General features: G+C 42.2%; 1 pseudogene; it reads right to left on the minus strand.

Annotated features, from left to right (window-relative positions):
* Window positions 1–17,050: 17,050 nt before the first annotated feature.
* Window positions 17,051–17,151, minus strand: LOC141100958 (U6 spliceosomal RNA; annotated as a pseudogene).
* Window positions 17,152–17,448: the final 297 nt, after the last annotated feature.

Genomic DNA, 17,448 nt, shown 5'->3' on the forward strand with positions numbered 1-17,448 from the left:
ATATTAAGAAAAATATGGATTTTTTGGGAACCAATAAGTGGATTGCAAAATCAAGGCATAATTTTATCCAATTATCTATGATCTGCATATCCATATACAGTAGATAGTTTAGGAGGGTTCATCCTACTTACAGATTCCTTTTAAAAATTTAATAAACCTTTTGCAGTTAGAAAAACACAGGAACATCAATGAGTGGCGGTAACATTTAGCCGATGTGTTTGCACGTTACAGACTGGTTTAGGTGCCATAGTTACTTGTACACACCTGCCCGATCCATTGAGCATTGTATGCATCTTTTAGCAGCTGTCTTATTTATTTATCATGTTTACCCTCCAGCAAACTCTTTTTAGTTACAAGTTTCTTTGTTTGGCTGCTGTTCCATGATGTCAAGCCTCCAGCTGATGTACAGCCTGTATCCCTTCTATACTTTTCATACAGCTTACTGCCCTTGAAAGTGTTGGAGAACATAAAGGTACAGTGGCATGTAAAAGTTTGGGCACCCCCGGTCAAAATTACTGTTATTGTGAACAGTTAAGCAAGTTGAAGATGAAATGATCTCTAAAATGCCTAAAGTTAAAGATGGCACATTTCCTTTGTATTTTAGGCAAAAAAAATGTATTTTCATTTTTTAACATTTTAAAATGTATAAAATGGGTCAATGCAAAAATTTGAGCACCCTTAGAGATTTGTGTGCTCAGATAACTGCATTATCATGGCTAAGAAAGACCAGGTGATGCAAATTTTCCAGCTTTATAAAAATCCAACCTACTCTAAAAAAAACAGCAGCCATGGTCTCTTCTAAGCAGCTGCCTAGCACTCTGAAAATGAAAATGGTAGAGGCCTACAAAGCAGGAGAAGGCTACAAGAAGATAGCAAAGTGTTTTCAAGTCACTCTTTCCTCAGTTCAAAATGTAATTAAGAAATGGCAGTTAACAGGAACAGTGGAGGTCAACATAAGGTCTGGAAGACCAAGAAAAATTTCAGTGAAAGCTGCTCTTAGGATTGCTACAGAGGAAAATCGGAACCCCCGCTTGACTACAAAAGACCTTTAGAAACATTTAGCAGACTCTAGAGTTGTGGTATATTGTTCTAGTGTTCAGAGACACCTGCATAAATTTGGCCTTCATGGAAGTAAAAAAAAAAACAAACACAAAATAAAGATGCAATGCAAAAAGTCCAGAAGTAATGGTAGTATTATATCAAAAGTGAAAAACTTTATTTAGAAAAACAGGTAGGCAACAAAATAGGCTAAAAAAGTGACAGACAATATCTGTAAAAAATAGCAATGGAACAGTAAGAGGTGACTCCCCATAGATTATAACATCACAATTATATAAGAGGCCCTGTATAAATGGCCAGCATACATCTAATAAGATTATATAAGGTGCATAAAACGGTAACTCTGACTGACTGCACTGAAGACTGACAGCCCCCGTAAATATGCGGTTAATATATTATCGTAGGTACACAGTATATTTAATCAGATTGACATATGTCAATAACTGACAGACAGCCATTTGAATTATAGTCAGATGAACAAGCATCATATTAAAAATGGATATATGGAATAATATCCAGGCTGACAGACACCACTATATTTAAATCGAGCTGACATGTTTCAGTAGCAGACAACCAGACACTATATGGTTATTTTCCCATATACTGTCTGGTTGTCTGCTACTGAAACATGTCAGCTCGATTTAAATATAGTGGTGTCTGTCAGCCTGGATATTATTCCATATATCCATTTTTAATATGATGCTTGTTCATCTGACTATAATTCAAATGGCTGTTTGTCAGTTATTGACATATGTCAATCTGATTAAATATACTATACACCTAAGATAATATATTAACCGCATATTTATGGGGTCTGTCAGTCTTCAGTGCAGTCAGTCAGGGTTACCGTTTTATGCATCTTATATAATCCTATTATAACATGTATGCTGGCCATTTATACAGATATTATAATCTATGGAGTAACCTCTTACTGTTCCATTGCTATTTTTTAGATATTGTCTGTCACTTTTTTAGCCTATTTTGTTGCCTACCTGTTTTTCTAAATAAAGTTTTTCACTTTTGATATACTACCATTACTTCTGGACTTTTTGCATTGGGTCTTCGTTTTGTGTTTTTTTTCAGTTGATGTGCAGTGTGTCCTACACTGTCTTGAATGTGAGCTGGGGTAATAACTTATAATACATTGTTTCATATAATTTATGATATTCTATTTCTCCAGCTTTTTGTGTTGTCAATTTTTCTTACTTCATGGAAGTCATCAGGAGAAAACCTCTTCTGCATCCTCACCATAATGCTGAGCATCAGAAGTATGCAAAAGAACATCTAAACAAGCCTGATGCATTTTGGAAACAAGTCTTGTGGACCGTTGAGGTTAAAATAGAACTCTTTGGCCACAATGATCAAAGTTATGTGTGGACAGAAAAGGGCACAGAATTTCAGGAAAAGAACATCTCGCCAACCATCAAGCATGGGGGTGGATCATTCATGCTTTGAGGTTATGCTGCATACAATGGCACGGGGAACTTTTCACTGGTACAGGGAACAATAGATTCAATGACATTTCAACAAATTTTTGATGCAAACATAACAACATCTGTAAAAAAAGCTGAAGTTGAAAAGAGAATGACTTCTACAAATGGATTATGATCCTAAACAGACGTCAAAATCCACAATAGACTATGGCTAAAGGCACAAGCTTAAGGTTTTACAATGGTGCTCACAGTCCCCCTCATCTGATCACTATTGAAAATCTGTGACTAGACCTCAAAAGAGTAGTGAATGCAAGACGACCCAGGCATCTCACAAAACTGGAAGAATTTTCCAAAGAAGAATGGAAGAAGAATGGATGAAAATCCCTCAAACAAGAATTCAAAGACTCTTGGCTGGCTGCAAAAAGTGTTTACAAGCTGTGATACTTAGCATACTGCGGCTCAGCTGTTCCCCATCACACAGAAATCACAGAATGTCAGAGTTGGAATGGACCTCAAGGGCCATCGTGTCCAACCCTCTGCTCAATGCAGGATTCACTAAACCATCTCAGACAGATTTCTGTCCAGCCTCTGTTTGAATGCTTCCATTGAAGGAGAACTCACCACCTCTTGTTGCAGCCTGTTCCACTCATTGATCACCCTCACTGTCAAAAAGTTTTTTCCAATATCTAATCTGTATCTTCTAATGTGTATGCTTCTCATATTTCCATGTGCAAATGAGAATAATGATGATCCCTCTACAGTATGACATCCCTTCAGATATTTATAGACAGCTATTAAATCTCCTCTAAGCCTTCTTTTTTGCAAGCTAAACATTCCCAGATCCTGTAATCATTGCTCTTAGGACATACTTTGCAGTCCGCTCATCATCCTGGTAGCTCTTCTCTGAACTTGCTCCAGTTTTTCAATGTCTTTTTTTGTGTGATGCCCAGAACTGGACACAGTATTCCAGATGAAGCCTGACAAAGGAGGAGTAGAGGGGGATAATTACCTCATATAGTCTAGACTCTATGCTTCTCTTTATACATCCTAGAACTATGTTTGCCTTTTTTGCTGCAGCATCACACTGTTGAGTCATGTGCAGTCTGTGATCTATTAATATACCCAAGTCTTTTTCACGTATTGTTGCTTAGTTCTGTTCCTCCCATTCTATGGATGTAATTTTCATTTTTCTTGCTCAGATGTAGAACCTTGCATTTCTCCCTGTCACAAACCATTCTATTAGTCACTGCCCATTGTTCCAGCTTATCTAGATCCTTCTGAATCATTTCTCTGTCTTCGCTTATGAATGGAGGTTGATCTGCAGTACCTTGCTGCGGCCACTATGCAGTAGACATAGCTGTGTTGTTCCATTTTGCAACTAAGCAGAACCAGTCACCCTTGGCAATAGGAATAACCGATCAGCGTGGGTGCCCGCTGTTGCATCCCCACTAATCTGATATTGATAAGTGTCATGTCCGCCATGTCTGTCATGTCTGTTTTGTCTCAAGAACTCCTGGAGTGATGTGCATGCGCATATCTTGTCTGCTTTCCTGCATGTTTCCCTAGAGCAGTGTGCACACTCACCTCATGTCTGAGCTGCAGGATGCCTGCATTTCTGCTCTGCCTTCTGTGATCTTCTCGTCATGTCTAGAATCCCTGATCATGTGTCCCTGCCTGGATCCTGCACTGTCTGGTTCTGCAATCATCTCGTCATGTCTGGAACACTCATCATGTGACCTTTCCTAGGATCCTGCATGGTCTGGTTTGGTAATCATCTCCTCATGTCTAGAACTCTGATCATGTGACCTGTCTAGGTTTCAGCACTGATTCTGCAGTCATCTTGTCATGTCTGGAACTCCGATCATGTGACTACACTCTGTTATCCTGTGGATCTGAACCCGGAAGTGCTCCCCTGGTCCTGACCTGGAAGAGGAGGTGCTATGCCCTATATCAGGCCGCCCCTTCCTATGCTCAGGGCCTGAGTATTGTGTGGTGTCCCTGCATGGCTGCTTGGTCTGTGGGGCGCTCCCTCTATTCTGTGCCCTTGCACTCTGCTCTGTCGTGCATCTCTGCACACGCTCCGTGCTCGTATTCCGTCTCTTGTCTTGTGCCTTGTCTAGTGTTGTCCTTCGTGCCATGTTTTGTCTTTGCCCTGCTTTGCCTTGTAGTCCTTGTTTGCTCTGATTGTGTTCCTTGTTTCATGTCTCGCTCTGCTTTGTGGCTTCAGGTACCCTGCCTGTCTCTGTCCCTGTCCCTGGCGTGTCTCTACACGTGCAGGCCTCCGCTCTGAACCTGTCCCTGGCGTGTCTCTACATGTGCAGGCCTCCGCTCTGAACCTGTCCCTGGCGTGTCTCTACACGTGCAGGCCTCCGCTCTGAACCTGTCCCTGGCGTGTCTCTACACGTGCAGGCCTCCGCTCTGTGCTCTGTCTAGTCCCAAGGTCCTTCCTTGGCCCAGCTCTGGGCTTCGGCCTATGCTCCGCTGCTAGACTGTCCCTGTCCCTGGCATGCTCTTTGCATGCACAGGTCTCTGCCTATTTCTTTGTATTGTCCCTGATGTTTCGTGCGTCCTTGCACATTTCGTACTAGGCTTTGCCATGCTGTCTCGCATGTGGCTCTGTCCTGTACCCTTTGCCTAGCCCTGCCTTGTGACTCCGTGCCTCCGTGCACGTGCCTGGTCGCCTGTGCCTACCTGGTGTGCCTCAGCCGTGCCGCCTCTAGCCGTGCTCGCCTGTGTGCCCCAGCCGTGCCCCATCCAGTGCTATAGTGGTCTGGCTGCGTGGCCCCGCAGTGGTGCCGCCTCTAGTCGTGCCCGCTAGCAACTGCCATCGTCAATACCACCTGCCGGTGCTCCCAGCCGTGGTCTCTGTGCTTCCTTGCACTCACGCTGGTTCTTGCACTGTGCCTTTTCGTGCTACTCTTGCACAAAGTCTTTGTCTCCTTTTGCTCCTTTCTGTACCCTAGTTTGCCTGCCGGATTCCATAACCTGCCGACCGCTGCCAGAGGTCCGGACCTAGATGACTGCGGCCTGATGTCCGGAGCTGATGTCCGTAGCCAGATACCTGGACTCTGTCGGTCGATGCCAGCATTTGGATTCTGATGCCACCATACTCTGTGCCTCTCCCTGGCATGCCCCTTGGCATGCGCAGGCCACCGTCCTGTGAACCTGACCCATTCCTGGCATGCCCCTCGGCATGCGCAGGTCTCTGTCCTGTGAACCTGTTCCTGGCGTGTCCGTTGACACGCACCATGTCACTAACTCTCTTGTTTCCTTGCATGGAACCCTGGCTAACTTCTGGATGTCCAGATCCTGCCGATCACCCTCTGAGCTACAGACCCTGATGCCCTGGTTGATCGTGGACTGTTGTCCGGAGTCCGATGTCCGTGTACCATCTGCACGTGTGTTCACGTTTGCTATTGCACCCTGAAGAGTTCTACAAGTCTTGGACCTCGGCGTGCTCTTGCACGCACCCTGCTTTATGTTCTGTGTGTTCACGTTTTGCACCTGTTGTACCTGAAGTCTTCCTTAATGAAGTTTCTTTGAATTAATGACTCGTCTTGCCTGGTCTTGTTTCCCTGAGCCGGCCGTCTGGTCCAGCAGCCGTGGTGGCTCACCCCCTTGGTCTTGCCCCTGACACTCCCTGTATAGGGGGTGGTTCTCATTAGGTCAGCTCGCCCTAGGTGGGTGGGTGCCACGGCCGAGTGTCCACTCTTTCTAAGAAGAGCGACTCAGCGTAAGCTGATACTCGTCACAATAATGTAACCTTAGGTTACATTACCCCGATGAGCTTTTGATGAGTTTTTGATGTTGCAGATTTTCTGTACCTATTATGTAAATTAGGTTGACTTCCGGTTCCGGCTCTGTCTGCAGCGGTCGAGTAGAGGCAGAGCTCCCGTGGCCCCCCCCGCAAAATAAGCTGAAATAGACCGACCTGAACCTGCGGCATCCCCCGGAACGCTGCAGATCGTGCATCGGAGGGATGGATCGCTACCTCCCACAGAGCACACGGAGCGGGGAGGGACCAGGACCCCGGGCTGGAGAGCCGCACGTGTCGGGCCCCAACATGGCACAGATGGCGGGAACTCCTCAGGGAGGAGAAGCTGATGGTGCCAGAGCTGACAGGAGGCGGCAGCAGCTGAGGGAACTGGGTCCCAGGACACGGACTCAGCAGAAGCTGTGACACAGCGTGCATTATACAGGGGAGGAGGCAGCTGGAGGCGAATGGAGAGAGTAGGAGGCTATGCATAATGAGCTTACAACATGGGGAGAGGGGACTGAGACGGCTGACGGTGTCTTAGAGGATCAGCAAGGTACAGGAGGAGGAGAAGCAGATGCTGGAAGAGATCTAGGGTCGCATGCCATTGAAAATACTCAGCCTAGATCATGGACCCATTTAGCCTCTGGAGGGACTGGAGACATGGGGGAGAGGACACAAGGAATGCAAACTGTGATGGCAGGAACAGGGGGAAGAGAAGAGGAGTGAACCATAAGATGTCTGAGAATCATCAGCCACAACACTGCTCTATTGATTATGGGTGTTCGGCCAGTGAGGTAGCTGCCCATTTGGCGGAGGATTGAAAGGGGACTATAGATTCTGCAATTCCCAACGCTCTGCTTAAGTTGGAGGCAAAATATGAGAGCCATGATAATAAAATAAAGGAGGCTGAACAGAGAATATTGGAGGCTGAAGATACCATAGTCTCCTTGAACAAACGTATTCGTGACATATCGACCCTATCAGATAAACTCTGTGAGAAGGTTGACGACCTTGAGAATCGCTCCAGGCGTAATAATGTGAGGATTGTGGGGCTTCCGGAATCTGTATTACCGGGACAACTTTATGAATTTTGTGAAAGGGAGCTACCAAAAACGCTCGGCCTCAATCACGTGTGCAGAGTTGAAGGGCGCACAGAATGGGTCCAGTGAGAGACCAATCTGAATCCAGGGCGAATGTTAAGGATGGAGCCCAGACGCTGAAAACAAGAACACAGCAAGTCATCGTCAAATATCTTGACTACAAGCCCAAGGAGGAGTTGCTGAGAGCATTCAGAGAGAGGAGGGAGCCATTACAGTTTAAAGGACACATACTTTTGCTGTTTCGAGACTATTTGGCGGAGGTAACGAGGAGTAGAAAAGCTTATAGCAACGTGTGCACCGTACTCTACCACAAAAACATATGTTTCCAGCTCCACTATCCTGCCACATTGAAGGTGCGACATCAGGATGGCTCCTTTATTTTTCTCAAAAGCCATGATGAAGTGGAGGCCCAATTGCTAACGGCTGCAGAGAGAAGAAAGGACTTTGTGGCAGGACGTGGAGAAAACCGTCACGAGAAGGTGCCCACTTCGTCTACAGAGGCAGCACATGGGGAGAGGAGTCAGGGGTCGCCGGATGGTGGAGGAGCCATAATTTAAATATGAGAACTTGTGAAGCGGCAGTACTGAAGAGGAAGGATTTGAGGTAGAGAGGAGAGAGAGAAGAAAGGTCTATGGAATCCGTAAATATAGACTAAAAAAAAAAAAAAAAAGGGGAGAAATGTATTGACCTATATTTTTTAACATATGGTCTAGGGAGGTTTTATATTGAAAACAATTTTTTTGTGTGTGTGTTCTGGCTCCTCTTCTATGTGTGTTGCCTTTTTCTCTGCTTCCCTGCCTATGACTTCTATGGGGGGGGTAGGATAAAACTAATCTACTAAGAATGTGGATGCAGCGAGGATTTTTGTTTTTTTTTTATATTCCAAATGGCATGAAGGGGGGTAAGATGAGGATTTAGCAGCCAGACTAAAGGAGGTCATGCAAAGGATTGTACAAAATTGTTTTACTTTTCAGGTTTGGGTTGTTGGGGGGGGGGGGGAGAAGGGAAGGGGAGAGGGAGGGATAGCCATATCCCGAGCCAAACTTATAACATTAATATTGATATATCTGTTAGGCGGTTATTTAGGCAGACCAAGTTTATCTTTAATAATTAAGTTCATCTCGTGGAATGTAAAGGGACTGAGGTCCCCGGGGAAAAGAACTATGGTGTTGTGGCATCTCAAGTGGTTGAGAACAGATATAGCTTTACTGCAGGAAACACATTTACTAAAAGAGGATTATCTCAGCATGAACAAGTTCTGGGTGGGGAAAGTATTTGGTTCGTTTGCTCAGGGTTGGAAAGCAGGGACTTTGATTTTGATCAGCAGACACATCAATCATTCGGAAGAACTAGAGGAGCATGATTCAGAAGAGAGATGGCAACATCTGGTGATCTCGAGACCGTATATACACATTACTCGCACCCGCATGATAGTTGGTCATGCATAGACCAAATTTGGTTGAGCGAAAGTCTTTTGTCTAGAGAGAATGAGAGTAAGATAGAAAATTTGGTGATCTCTGATCACAGCCCGGTGAGTGTGTGGATTCAAGACACCTTCCAAAAAGGAAGTAATATTTTGTGGAGGTTCCCAACATACCTGACTAAAGAAGAAAACTTCCACAGGATCTTGAGGGAGTGGTGGGAGGACTATAGGTTGTTTAATGGGGAGCACAAGGGGAATCCGGTGTTATACTGGGAGGTGTTTATTGGGGTACACTGTCATACTCAAAAGGAAAACAAACGAACAATATCTAATGACTAGTGAGAGCTTAAGAGTGGCGTACACGTTTTTGATGGACCGTTCTATCAGCAAAAAAGGGGTGGATGGAGGCAAAAAGTAACTTTGTTGGGGTAACAAAAGGGAGCAGTTGTTTTGGTCACAAAAGGAAGTGGCACTGCATAGATTTGGGAACAAGGCAGTGAAGATGTTAGCTAAGCTAGCTAGGGAACGGAGACAACAGACCTTAATCTCGACTCTGAACAGAAAAATTGGGGTGACCTCTAATCCCAAGGAGATAAGATCTTGGAGGAATTCTACAGGGATATCTATGGGGCAACTCGGGGAGTTGGAGGAATGGTTAACAAGGGCTAAAATTCCTAATTTCACCGATCAAGAGCTAGAGTTTTTCAGTGCCAAGATTACAGTGGATGAGGTTAAATCGGCTATCAAGGGCCTTGGTAATGGAAAGGCTCCGGGACCAGATGGTTTTGGGGGTGAATTTTATAATGTCTTAAGAGATCAGGTCTCACCAACGCTAACGGACATGTTTAACATTTGGATGGGGGGAGGGGAAATACCCAGCCATGCTAGTTCGGCTTATATAAAACTACTGCCTAAGGGTGATAAGAATTTGGGGGACCCTTCCAGTTATCGTCCAATTTCACTTATCAACAAGGATTTGAAGCTGATTTCCAAAATTTTGGCAGATCGACTGGCAGCGAGTTTGCCCAGAATTATCACGTCACACTAATCATGTTTTATAAAAGGTAGATCTGCAGTAACTAATATTAGAAAAGCTATGTTGATTATGGATGTGGACATGTGGTAAATTCTGAAAAGGGGAACCAAAAAGGACTCCCGGCTTTTGTGACACTGGATGCTGAGAAAGCATTTGATAACGTGAGTTGGTCGTGGCTGGAGAGGGTTCTAGACGGGATGGGCATGTTTGGTGGAATGAGAAGATATATACAGACACTCTATTCGAACCCCCAGGCACAAGTGTATACACCTGGATTTTTATCTGATGTATTTCCCTTAAAAAAGGGCATACGCAAGGGCTGCCCATTGTCACCCTTACTGTTTAATATGGCCATTGAACCCCTATCGAGGGTCCTTAATAGTGGAGAAAGCAACGAGGGGATCAAAATAGGGAACAGGATGTTCCAATCTGCTTTGTTTGCTGATGACATAGTGTTATTTATGTTTGATCCATACAAAGATCTTATGCGGACATTGAAGCTCAAAGAAGTTTGGGAAACTCTCAGGCTTTATCCTTAACAAAAACAAATGTGAGTTATTATTCTTGCGAGGAGGGGATGGGACAGGAAACAATAGTCAACTCACTGAGTTGGGGGGTATAATGGTAACAAAATCCTGGGTGTTCACTTGGGCCGAACAGCGGATTCGGTCTGTGCCCTAAATTATCATCCGTTGTTTTTGAAAATAGAAGCACAGTTGAGAGGTTGGAGGGGTCAGCCTTTGTCACTTTTGGCCAGAGGACATCTGATTAAAAAGATGAGTTTTTTTCCGAGACTGCTGTACCCTCTTCAGACGATTCCCCTGATACTTAAATGAGGAGATATATCTAGATTGAATGGAGAATTCACAAGGTTTCTTTGTGGAGGAAAGAGGCCTAGAATAGGTCTGAGTACCCTTATGTCCCCTGTGGAGGAAGGAGGGATTGGATTCCCCAATATTAGGTGGTATAATCTGGCATGTTTGGTTAGGCATGTGATTGATTGGTTGCGCAGAACGAGTGGTCATTCGGATGTTGAATTTAGAGAAAGAATTTTGTAAGCCATGGGACTTGGCCTCAGTTCTACACTCCCCCGTCCTGTCTTGGTTCGACAGTGAGGAACTCGATATGTAGGGACACAATAGTATCCTGGAAGGCGATAAGAAAAAAATTGGGACTACCGTGGAAGATATCCAAATATCTCAATCCATGGGTCCATCCAAATTTTCAATTGGGAAGGGAGAACAGATTATTTAACGAATGGCGAGAGAAGGGGGTACTGAGAATGAAAGATTTGATGCATGTAGATGAAAAGAGATGGATGACTGAAGCAGAGGTGACTGAGAAGTTTGCATTTAACAAGTTTCAGGGTATGCAATATTCACAAATACATCACTTTGTTTTGCGTGATCTGCGGGATGTTTCTAAAGAATTGCTTAAAAATGAATTTGATATCCTGATGGAGTGTGATCTCCCCAGTTTGAATATATCAAGAATATAAGGGGGCCCTGAGGGACTGGTTAACTCCATCTGGGAAACAGACTTGCACAAAAGCGTGGATAAAGCAGTTGGGAGACATCGACATAATGGACAAGATTACTCAGGGGTGGTGTATATTAAGGAAAAATATCACTAATGAAAATTGGCATGACACCCAGTTCAGAATTATTCATAGGGCCATATATGGTTAATATTCCAATGCAATCAGCAAGCCCAAGGGTTATTCAGAAATGCCCGAAATGCAGGTCAGAACGCACGGGTATGTATCACGGTTTGTGGGGATGCAAAGTGATACCAAAGTTCTGGACATCAGTTCTGAACTTTAGCAATGGGATGGGAGGGAGAGACTGGGATCTCAATCCGATGCTTTGGATTTTCCATTATGACTTAGACGTGGGAAGTGGGAGGGGGAGGAAGTTGGTACTGCATGATCTAGCAAAGAAATGCATCCTGAGGCGATGGCTTATGGGTGAGAGTCTGAATATGAGATAACTAATGAGAAATATTAAACAGGTGATGTATTTGGAAAAGTTGGAAGCAGGAAGAGACAAAACAAAACCAACGGAGCAGTTCTTCAGTAAATGGAGAGGATTTATCGAAAACAAGTGCACTTGGGATGAAATTAATTCGGATTATGACTCCGTTTCAGCAGGCGGACTGGTACTTAAGGAATGATCTTCGGGGTACCTTGGAAAACGTAAAGGTTAACACATCTCGATTTTTCGATCATTGATACCGCACTATGGATACAAGGCGGAGGTCTAGCTTGAGGACATGGCAAAAGATGGGTTGGGGGAGGGTGATGAGTATGGGTTTGAGAACTGTTTTCTCTTATTTTTCTTGTATACAGATACACCGTGGTATTGCTTATCTTTGTCATGGTAATTGTATTTATTGTTGGTTATGAAAAAGCTATGCAAAATCAATAAAAATGATTTGTTAAAAAAAAAATTAGGTTACTTGTATTTTTTTATTGCGATTTTGAGTGCATTTTTTTACATGCATTTTTAACCCCTTTAACCCCAAGGGTGGTTTGCATGTTAATGACCAGGCCAAATTTTAAAATTTTGACCGCTGTCCCTTTATGGGGTAATAACTCTGGAACGCTTCCATGGATCTCGGTGATTCTGTTTTCTGTTTTGTCAAGACATATGGTACTTCATGATAGTGGTAAAATTTCTTTGAAATGAATTGCGTTTATTTGTGTAAAAAAAATGGGAATTTGGCGAAAATTTCACAATTTTTCAACTTTGACTTTTCATGCCCTTAAAACCGAGAAATATATCACACAAAATAGTTAATAAATAACATTTCCCACATGTCTACTTTACATCAGCACAATTTTGGAACCAAATGTTTTTTTGTTAGGAAGTTATAAGGGTTAAAATTTGACCAGTGATTTCTCATTTTTACAAGACCATTTTTTTTCTAGGGACCACATCATATTTGAAGTCACGTTGAGGGGTCTATATGATAGAAAATAATAAAAATTTACACCATTCTAAAAACTGCACCCCTGAAGGTGCTCATAACCACATTCAAGAATTTTATTAACCCTTCAGGTGCTTCACAGGAATTTTCTGAATGATTAAAAAAAAAATTAACATTGAACTTTTTTCACAAAAAATTTACTTCAGATCCAATTTATTTTATTTTGCCAAGGGTAACAGGAGAAATTGTACCCCAAAAGTTGTTGTAAAGTTTGTCCTGAGTACACTGTTACCCCATACATGCAGGTAAACCACTGTTTGGGCGCACTGCAGAGCTTGGAAGCGAAGGAGCGCCGTTTGACTTTTCAATGCAAAATTGGCTGGAATTGAGATCAGACGCCATGTCGCGTTTGGAGAGACCTTGATGTGCCTAAACAGTGGAAACCCCCCACAAGTGACACCATTTTGGAACGTAGACCCCATAAGGAACTTATCTAGATGTGTGGTGAGCACTTTGAACCCCCAAGTGCTTCAGAGAAGTTTATAATGTAGAGCTGTAAAAATAAAAAATCTTATTTTTTTCACAAAATGAACTTTTCGCCCCCAATTTTTTTTCCAAGGGTAACAGGAGAAATTGGACCCCAAAAGTTGTTGTTCAATTTGTCCTCAGTATGATGATAGCCCATATGTGGGGGTAAACCACTGTTTGGTCGCATGGCAGAGCTCGGAAGGGAAGGAGCACAATTTGACTTTTTCAAGGCAGAATTGGCTGGAATTGAGATCAGACGCATGTCGCGTTTGGAGAGCCCCTGATATGCCTAAACAGTGGAAACCCCCCAATTCTAACTCCATCCCTAACCCCAACACACCCCTAACTCTAATCCCAACCTTAACCATAACCCTAACACACCCCTAATCCCAAGCCTAATCCTAATCCCAACCCTAACCCTAACTTTAGCCCCAACCCTAACCCTAACTATAGCCCTAACCCTAATGGGAAAATGGAAATAAATACACTTTTTTTATTTTATTATTTTTCCCTAACTAAGCGGGTGATAAAGGGGGGTTTGATTTACTATTTATAGCGGGTTTTTATATTTGGCTGCTGTCACACACTAAAAGACGCTTTTTATTGCAAAAAATAGTTTTTGTATCACCACATTTTGAGAGCTATAATTTTTCAATATTTTGTCCCACAGAGTCATGTGAGGTCTTGTTTTTTGCAGGACGAGTTGATGCTTTGGTACCATTTTCGTGCACATGACTTTTTTTTATTGCTTTTTATTCTGATTTTTGGGAGACAAAATGAACAAAAACCAGAAATCCATGAATTTCTTTTTTGAGGAGGCGTTTATACCGTTCAACGTGTGGTAAAATTGATAAAGCAGTTTTATTCTTCGGGTCAGTACGATGACAGTGATACCTCATTTGTATATTTTTTATGTTTTGCCTCTTTTATACAATAAAAACTATTTTATATAAAAAATAATTATTTTTGCATCGCTTTATTCTGAGAGCTATAACTTTTATTTTTCTGGTGATGGAGCTATATGGCAGCTTGTTTTTTTGCAGGACAAGATGACGTTTTCAGCGGTACCATGTTTATAGCTGTCATTTTGATCCCGTGTTATTCCACTTTTTGTTCAGCGGTATGATGATAAAACATTTTTTTTGCCTTTTTTTTAATGGTGTTCACTAAAGGGGTTAACTAGTGGGACATTTTTATAGGTCGGGTCGTTCTGGATGCGGCAATACTAAATATGTGTACTTTTCATAGAATCATAGAATCGTAGAGTTGGAAGGGAACTCCTGGGCCATCTGGTCCAACCCCCTGCTCAAAGCAGGATTCGCTAAATCATCCCAGTCAGATGTCTGTCCAGCCTCTGTTTGAAGACTTCCATTGAAGGAGAACTCACCACTTCTCGTGGCAGCCTGTTCCACTCAGTGATCACTCTTAACTGTCAAAAAGTTTTTTCTAATATCTAATCTGTGTCTTCTCCCATTCAGTTTCATCCCATTGCTTCCAGTCATTCCTTGTGCAAATGAGAATAAAGATGATCCTTCTACAATGTGACAGCCCTTTAGATATTTGTAGACAGCTATTAAGTCTCCTCTCAGTCTTCTCTTTTGCAAACTAAACATTCCCAAATCCTGCAACCTTTCCTCATAAGACAGGGTTTGCAGACCGGTCACCATTCTGGTCGCTCTTTTCTGAACTTGCTCCAGTTTGTTGATGTCTTTTTTAAAATGTGGCGCCCAAAACTGGACACAATATTCCAGATGAGGTCTGACCAAAAAGGAGTAGAGGGAAATAATGACTTCACATGATCTAGACTGTATGCTTCTGTTAATACATCCTAGAATTGCATTTGCCTTTTTTGCTGCTGCATCACACTGACTCATATTCAGTCTGTGATCTATTAGTATACCCAAGTCTTTTTCACATGTGCTGTTGCTTAGCCCTATTCCTCCCATTCTGTATATGCTTTTTTCATTTTTATTGCCCAGATCTAGTACTTTGCATTTTTCCCTGTTAAAAACCATTCTGTTAGTTGCTGCCCACTGCTCCAGTTTATTTATATCTTTTTGAATCCTCTCTCTCTCTTCTCTAGCATTAGCTATCCCCCTAGCTTTGTGTCATCAGCAAATTTAATCAGTTTACCCTCAATTCCTTCATCTAAATCGTTGATAAAGATGTTGAACAATACAGGGCCCAGGACAGAGCCCTGTGGTACCCCACTTTAAACATTCTTCCAACCGGATGTGCAGCCATTTACGACCACTCTTTGGGTCCGATCACTAATCCAGTTATGAATCCACCTAACAGTTGCCTTGTCCATTCCATACTTAGTCATTTTTTCAATAAGGATTGTATGAGATACTTTGTCAAATGCTTTGCTGAAGTCAAGATATACTATATCTACAGCATTTCCTTGATCCACCCAATCAGTGATTCCGTCATAGAAGGAAATTAAGTTAGTCTGACATTACTTATTAGTTACAAGCCCATGCTGACTCTGTTTAATCACTTCATTCTTATCCAGGTACTGACATACATGTTGTTTAATAATTTGTTCAAAGATCTTTCCTGGTATAAAAGTCAGACTCACCGGCCTATAGTTGCCTGGGTCCACCTTCTTCCCCTTTTTGAAGATAGGAGCAAAATTTGCTCTTCTCCAGTCTTCTGGGACTTCTCCTGTTCTCCAAGAATTTTCAAAGATTATGGAGAGGGGTTCAAAAATTTCTTCTGCTATCTCCTTCAGTACTCTGGGGTGTAATTCATCTGGACCTGGAGACTTGAATTCATTTAGGTTAGCTAAGTGTTTCCTCACTATCTTTCTGTTTATAGATATCCTGGATTCTTCTATTCCCTTAATAGGACAGTGAAGAACAGTTGATGTTCCTTTCTGAGAGAAAACAGATGCAAAATAGGAATTTAAAAGTTCGGCCTTCTCAACATCCTGTCTTACCATTTCATCATTTTCATCCTGTAAAAATCCTATAGCATCTTAGACTTTTCTTTTACTTTTGACATATCCCCAAAATCCTTTATTATTGCTTTTGACATCTCTTGCAAGCCTCAATTCATTGTCAGCTTTAGTTAATCTGATTTGTGCCCTGCAGGTTCTGCAGACAGCATTATATTCTTCTTTAGATATGCCTCCCTCTTTCCATTTTATAAACATTTTTTTCTTCCTTTTTAGCATGTGCTTAAGTTCTGTGTTCATCCATCCTGGTTTCCTTAAATGCTTCCTATTCTTCCCTCTTTTCGGAATTGTTAACAATTGTGCTTTGAGAATTTCATTTTTCAAGATTTCCCATCCTTCCTGGACATCTTTATCTTTAAGGATATCCAGCCATTGGATCCCTCCAATTCTCTTTCTGAATCCCTTAAAATCTGCCTTTCTGAAATCTAACCTTGACGTCTGAGTCTTCACAGGTCTTCCTCCTCTAGTTATCCAAAATTCTAAAATAGCATGTTCGCTACCTCCTAGGGTCTCAGCCACTTTTACCTCCTCAACCATTTCCTCCCTGTTTATAAGGATTAGATCCAAGGTAGCAGATCCCCTTGTTTTCTCCCCTACCTTTTGGAAGATAAAGTTGTCAGCAAGAGAGGATAAGAATTTCCTTGACCTGTTAGTTTTGCCTGAGAGAGATTCCCAACAAATGTCTGGATAGTTGAAATCTCCCATGACAACTATGTCATATTTTTTGGAGAACTTGGCCATTTGATGCATAAAGAGTTCATCCATATCTTCAGCTTGCACAGGCGGCCTGTAGTAAATGCCTACAATGGTGTCCTTTCCATTGTTCTGTCCTTGTATTCTTACCCAAAAAATTTGTGTGTCATCCATGGGCAGGGGCCATGCTAATCTTCTCTTTTATTGTTTAGATTTTTTTTTATTCAACTAATGATTTAATTATCGAAATAAATATTGATTTTTTTTAAATTATTTTTTATCTACATATTTTTACAATTATTGAAAAAAGAATTTAGTTTTTAATTTGTTTCTACAACGGTAACACACTAAAAATAGATATGCAATTTTTGCTTGTGGATTTTCCACATTTAATGCAGTTTTGTGGGTAAAGAGCACACACAGAGCTCAGTGTACCCATTTTTAGGTGTTTTGACCTGCCCACATGTTTTTGAGCATTTTTCCAGTGTTTTTGTGGCATCTTTGTACTGTCGTTTTCTGGATTATTTTTTTA

This window comes from Dendrobates tinctorius, unplaced genomic scaffold, assembly GCF_039654945.1.
Source record: "Dendrobates tinctorius isolate UK_male_01 unplaced genomic scaffold, ASM3965494v1 ptg000111l, whole genome shotgun sequence".
NCBI lineage: Eukaryota > Metazoa > Chordata > Amphibia > Anura > Dendrobatidae > Dendrobates > Dendrobates tinctorius.